The sequence below is a fragment of the Scardinius erythrophthalmus genome, assembly GCF_964197995.2.
Source record: "Scardinius erythrophthalmus genome assembly, chromosome: 9".
Taxonomy (NCBI): domain Eukaryota; kingdom Metazoa; phylum Chordata; class Actinopteri; order Cypriniformes; family Leuciscidae; genus Scardinius; species Scardinius erythrophthalmus.
The window spans coordinates 17,981,070-17,987,813 of NC_138229.1; the positions used below are offsets into that span (position 1 = coordinate 17,981,070).

Genomic DNA, 6,744 nt, shown 5'->3' on the forward strand with positions numbered 1-6,744 from the left:
CTTTCCTGAGGTAGGCTAAATGTTATGTGACGATTGTTCTCCAGCTGCTTTACCTCTTTTCGCGGTTGAAAAACACTTATTGATCGATATTATGAATAAGGAATATACATTTCGGTAAGTTATACGGTATCTTTCAACATTGTTAATTCGTGTTTATTTACTATAAGGTAGAGCTGATCAGTTCACGTGCCGCTATAGGAATCTGTCACGACACATTAAAACGGCAAAACGGTATTGTTTGAATTTCGTAATAGAATTGACAGAGCTGAATCTGAGAGCTGAGATTTTTATTAAATATCATGATTCATAAACTGCTCAGTTTTGTCTGTCGATCTCCGTGTCCTCTTTGCTTCACGATTTTTCTGTGCATTGGACGTTGTTGTTCCTGATCTGTATCCCCAACAGTAGCCATAAAAAAGTTTGTCATCTTTGGCAGCGTTCCCAAATACTTATCAGCGTCTTTTCACTTTTTTTCTTTTATTTGAGCCGCTTGGGTAACTTCAAAACTTTAAATTTTCGCGTTTAGACTCGTCTTGCTCTGGGGATCAATTGCTCTATTTCCCAGTCCCCCTGTTACTGCGTGTTGTTTATCTTTCGCGCCGCGCACTTTTTCGGACTTTTTGCTTTCCTCCCGCTTCCTCCTTTTTTTCAGCACCGCTTGGGTAGCTAGCTTCGCTTCATTTTTACTCTGTCTACTACTCTGTACACTCTCTGTCTGTCAATCACTTATTTTTCTCCGTCAGTTTTTTTGGCACAGCCTTGTCACTTTCGCAGATGCGCAGTAAAAGTGAGATAATGGAATAGTCCAAGGTAGTGAGGCGGGGGGGCCCCCCTCCTGTCTTCGACACTAATGATTTATGCCATTTTTCGCAAATGGAGTTTTAGAAATATATAATTGGAAAAAAAACAAGAAAAAAAAACTTAAGCATAGCCTACGTTAATAGGGCATTTTGGGGGCCCCTATGTAGCTCGGGGCCCAAGGCAATTGCCGACCTTTGCCTAATGGTAAAGTCCGCCCCTGCTATCGACACAGCCCTTGAGAGGTGTTGGCTGGGCAGAAGCACACTCTAACGATTGTCCACCTTCATCACTTTCAGAGGCTAACGTACACCTGGAGCACATCGCTCCGTGCCTCTGCTCTCCATCTCTCTCCTACACTAAATTAGTTCGGAGCGTTGTGTTGTTGTTTTTTTTTCCAGATGGTGTTGTCTTGACACGGAGTCTAAATGTACCGTATAATAAAGGCTGTGCAGATATCAGCCGCCTGGCTACAGCGATGTGAACCGCCAATGCAGGGCTCCAGACTAACATTCCCACGAGGGAGAGAGAGCAAGACAGCGCTTAGTTTGGAGACGGTGAAGTGTTGTTTACACGTTCGCCTGGTTTCGAAGAGATAGAGAGTGCGCGCGCGCGCGACCGTCTCTCTCTCTCTGGCTGCGTTCGAAACCGCATACTTCCCTACTATTTAGTATGGGAAAAAGAGTAGGCGAGCGAAAAAGTATGTACGAATCCAAAAGAGTAGGCGAGAATTACCTGGGCGACGTACTAATTATCGCGAGATTCGGACTTAAGTGCGTTCGAATATGCCTACTTTCCTACTATATAGTAGGCGAAAACAGTACGTGAAGGAAGCAGTACGTTCGAAACATCAGTATTCATAAAAGAGTAGGCGAGAAGTTCCCGGATGGCTTACTGCTTCCAGCCAGATTTTTGAGTGCTCGACCGATGGATACTCTTCTATCCCAGGAGGCCACGCGAGAGGATACGTCACAAAAAAAAAGAAGAAGGATAGGTCATACTCGAACGTGACGGAAAGGATGACGGACGAGACTCAAATGTGAGTATTACAAATCAAATGATCGCATGTGTTGAACTACTGTACAGTAAACTGTTGAATTGTTTAAGGTGTAAAGACGCTGTATAGGCTATTTGTGATTTTGCTGTAAATCACATTTTATTATGTATAGCTAACAGAGAAGCTCCAGTAAGGACACATACGTCTCCAAAGTGGATTTGCATACATTTTAAACCGTATACATCTTAAATACAATTACTAAATGTCTATTTAATATCTGGCAAGAAACTCTTCTATAAGAATTGCAGATTACTATATGAAATAGGCATCTGAGTGATGTATGTGTGCTATTATGTAGAACAAATCTATAAAGTAACTAAACATAAGTTATCTATTTTATTTGTCCATTAGTTGATAAATTGAGGAACATTTATATTGGATAAAAACTAAAAGTTAAAACAACCTCAACATGTAAATGTAGTGTTGAGCTCATAAATCACAGAGGTAACGTGAGTCTGGTCTGGATGTTAGAGTGGCTCATGAAGCTGAATGCTGCCATCAAAGACTTTGTGACATTACAGAAATGGATAACAACAACTATTTAAATATTAAGTTGTAGTTTATTTTAATTATTGTAATTTCAAACAGAGCTATTACAGCACTTTTCTGATTCTTGAGTTCTGTGCATTTGCTGCACAGCTTTTGTGGTGGAGCAGGACCTGCAAAGAAAGATGATGGCGGCATTTGTGGAAAAAAGCATTTTTGTCTTCTAAATAATACTGAAATCAAATGACATTGTGCTGTTAAAATTACTGCTTTTGTGTTATGTTTGTGCATTTTGTAGGATCTGAAATGTCAGCAGACTGGTGTGAGCACTGAGGACGAAGAGCACAGAGCTGAATCCTGGAGATGGTGCCATGGATGAGACCCTCCATCACTCCACCTGCCCTTATGAGAACCTCCACCTGCCCTCATGAGACCCACCATCACTCCACCTGCCTTTATTGCCTCAGATTGTGAAGCACAACACATCACGCAACAACCTCAGGCACAAGGGAACGGCTCACCTCTGGCGGTCAGCTGATTCATCAGAATAAATCTGCAGAATGGGCACCGCTGTGTTGAGATGGCAGAAGGATGTGGGGTTCAGTGCCTGTAGCCTACATACATGATTGTAATAAAGCTTTGTTTCATGTGTTGACTTGTATATGCATTTGTTTATTGTGTGATGGTGACTTTGATTCATTCTTTTACTAATTTATTAATATTTCTCATTGTTGTCAGTAAATAAAATACAATTAATTAATGCTTTATTTATTGTTTGAAGGAAAATGTAGATGTTCACTATATACACATCTAGAGTGTATTCATGCATAGCTATGTCATATGATATACATTACATTTTGTTTGTTTTATTGAATTATATAATTTACAGTAAAAAGTAATATAATTAATTGATCAGCATTTATCGTTGTTATTATTGTATGTTTTGGGCTGGGAGCAATGCAATTCATTCTGGGGTAATATTAATTTTTAATAATGATACTTATATTTTTCGAGTATAAAATCAACAGTTTTCTCCAAAGGTGAATCTCCCTTTGTGCAGACATTACAAACGCTGAGGAAAACCGTTCTAGGTAGGGCTGTCGAGTAAATGTGAGGTAAATGTATGTATGTATATGTATGTATGTATTTATACAACCTATAAGGTTGAATATCAATATATATTTTCTTAAATAATTATATAATACATTTTAAAAAAATGCATTTTCTGTTATTTATAGGCCTGAGGGATGAAACGATAGTTAAATTTAACAAGAAAAAGAGGAAAACAAAGCAGTAAGCCACTTTTGCTTATGGATGAAAATGTTTGGATATAAAATAAAGAAATTAACAACATATTCAAGAGATGACAATTTTGGGATTTCGTAATAAAAATAAATATCGTTAAGGATAAAACGGTGGGTCACATTAGTAGGGTTAAATATAAGAACTTAAATCAACCCTAAATGTACTCACAAAATAAATGGGCAGCAGTTTCTTCAAAAAGACCACAAAATGAGAAAGTTTAATCAATATCATGATATTTACAGATAGATGAATTAAACGTGTCGTTCAAATCTTTTAAGTTGTTGCGCGTGTGATAACGCGTCGTAGGTCACATGATATCGTCAACATGGCAGATGTCCGGTTCTCATTCATACTCAACGAGATCTGGCTATAAAGTACCTACTCTTTTAGCGCTCGTTAAGTAAGTACTCATTGAAATTAAGTACCTACTCATTGAGTATGCGGTTTCGAACGCAGCCCATCTCTCTCTCTTCTTCTTCTTCTTCTTCTTTGGTGTTTATTGGCGGTTGGCAACCTAGCTTATTGGTGCATTACCGCCACCAACTGGAATGGAATATGGATCAAGTTATTTGCTTTTATACAAAACAAATAAACATAACAACCAAGTAAAACAAATAAACAAACTGGAAATAAAACATAACAAATAAACAAAAAACAAAACAAAACCGCTATATTCTATTATATAATTTACTTTCTTTCACAAATTTAATGATTTCATCATACAACTTACTATCTGTTTCTCTCTCTCTCTCTCTCTCTGCTCGTTCTTTCAGTTAAACATGCGCCCACTTCATCTACATTACTCACCGATCAAATAAGACTTTGGCGGGCGCTAAAACAAGTTCCATGCAGGAGAATTCATGCGTGAATTTAACTGAGTAAGTTAGTACATGACCATGCACTCGCACAAATGCGACCATATAAAATTTTAACTCGCACATTCTAACAAAATAAGTGTATGCTTCCAGAGACTTTCTTCCTCTTAATTTGTCAAAAGTGTACGCATTAACGGTGTGGATGAGATACTTGTCAATGTCCATTTCCTGAATATCGGAGATGGTCCTCAATGCAGAGCATAAAATCCGGGGGGAGGAGTCGGATCTAGATCCAACTCTTCCCACCTTACACACCTAAACCTACCAGTCTCCACCCCCTGATCCCTAAACCCACCCCTAAACCTACCCATCTCCACCCCTAAACCTACCAATCTCCACCCCTTATATAAGATCCGACTCCTCCCCCCGGATCTTGTGTACTGCATTGAGGTGCTACTGGAATATCGGGGTACGCCGCAGGATTAGCCTACATAACCAGTCCTCTTTCGACATTGTGTAAGGATCCTTTCCATCGAACTCAATTTCTCATCATATCTTGCCTTGCAAACATCGTCTAATGTGTCCCTGTAAATAACCTTCACCTTGTCGCCAGGTTTGGAAGAATTTGTCATCGTTATCTCAACACAAAAGAGTCAAAAATACTTTATATTAACTGGCTTTCTATTAATGCGGCACACTGGCTTACTGACAGCTTTGACACACAACATGGACAGAGGATAATGGGTAATTCGCGAAACGGAAACCCATCCTTAAAACACAAAAATGTAACCAATTAAAGTTCCATAATGAGTTTCTGGACTATAACTGGTATTAAAAATGTTCTTTATAATTTCTAGAAGCACTTGCATTTAACACTATATGGTGTCATTTTGAGCATACTTTTTCATTTATGGTAAACAAAAATCTGAACCTATTTTTCTAATCTAATGTCAGGATCTGACACTTTTGAATGGACCATTCTGGGATGCCAAGAACTGTATTGTGCTATAAGAAGGACAGAGTAATGAATGAAATTGTTTTGTTTTGTTTTACATTGAAACAAGTCTTGCTTGTTCTTATATAAATAAAACGTCTGAAGACTGGAATTGTTGCTGAGCTTTGGGATGTGCAGCTGCACAGAAAATAGGCTATCTACAAGCAGAAAGCTGATTCACTTGTTCCTTTGCCCATAATCTTTAATCTAATAAGGTTAAGCACATTTGGCTTGTTGTCCGCAGTGGAGGGGCTTGAGGAAGCAGCTTCAACTAGAGCTTAGATATACCCCCCAGTGGGACTACTGATGCTTGGATGATGAGTATGGTCACAAGATGCCTAAATTATATTGGTAGAGTTGGGGAGGTGGATGCCTAAACAGCTGATGCCAGAGCAAGGTGAGCGGCTTATACTGTATGCTCTGACAGATAACTGAAAGATTGGATGGGTTCACTCCTCCCAAAATTACGTTGTGAACTTCCCTAAACAACTCCAGCCAACCACACCTGCCCTCAAGAATGGACTTGCATTGAGGAACTTTTGTGTCAAGGTAAAATAATGATATGACCATGACCTTTATTCATTCGTGATATTCATTTGTTATCAAATCAGATTCGGACTGAGATTAAAATAATGTTAATAATACAATATAACTTGTAGGCTAATCAGGGCCCCAATCATCACCATGCTGATATTCTGTGCAACAGTACTCCATGTTGTGGATGTCCTCACTCGAGAGACCCTATAGCTGCTCCGCGCCATCATGGAGCGAGATGGAGAAAACACAAAAGATTTGAAAGCTCACTTCCCGCTGGTGGCAAAGTCACATGTCCGATTCCGTTCGCGAAAGAAAACAAAATTTCCGAATTTTCAGTGTGGGGTAGCAGTCTAAATTGAATTCATAGAGATAAAAAAAAACGTGAGACTGCTACCAAAAAAGATAAGAAGAAAGCGTGATGAGAATGCGTTGGCCAACAAATACATCACCACTTAAAATGACTCTTGTGAGTCAGTTCATTTAATGATTCGGTAAATCAAAAATTCACGACTCGAGGATCGTTCCAAAATCCTTCACTGAATCATCAGAGCGGTGACTGAACTGAACTCTCAGTCACTGAAAAGCAAGTTATGCTTACATTCAGTGATGTCTGTCTCAAAATGAAAATTGTGAAATGCATAGCTACTTAGCCCTCATAGTTGGACAGTAGTAGGGGTAAAATCTTTGAATGGCAGGGGGAGCTGGTGCGAGCCTGCCACTCGACCAGTCACGGATATATGCGCCTGCCACTC

General features: G+C 39.2%; 1 long non-coding RNA gene across 1 annotated transcript; it reads left to right on the forward strand.

Annotated features, from left to right (window-relative positions):
• The first annotated feature begins 1,033 nt into the window (after nucleotides 1-1,033).
• Nucleotides 1,034-2,993, forward strand: LOC308695935. Its single transcript, XR_014030765.1, has 2 exons — nucleotides 1,034-1,837; nucleotides 2,640-2,993. It is a non-coding gene; the product is annotated as an uncharacterized lncRNA (long non-coding RNA).
• Nucleotides 2,994-6,744: the final 3,751 nt, after the last annotated feature.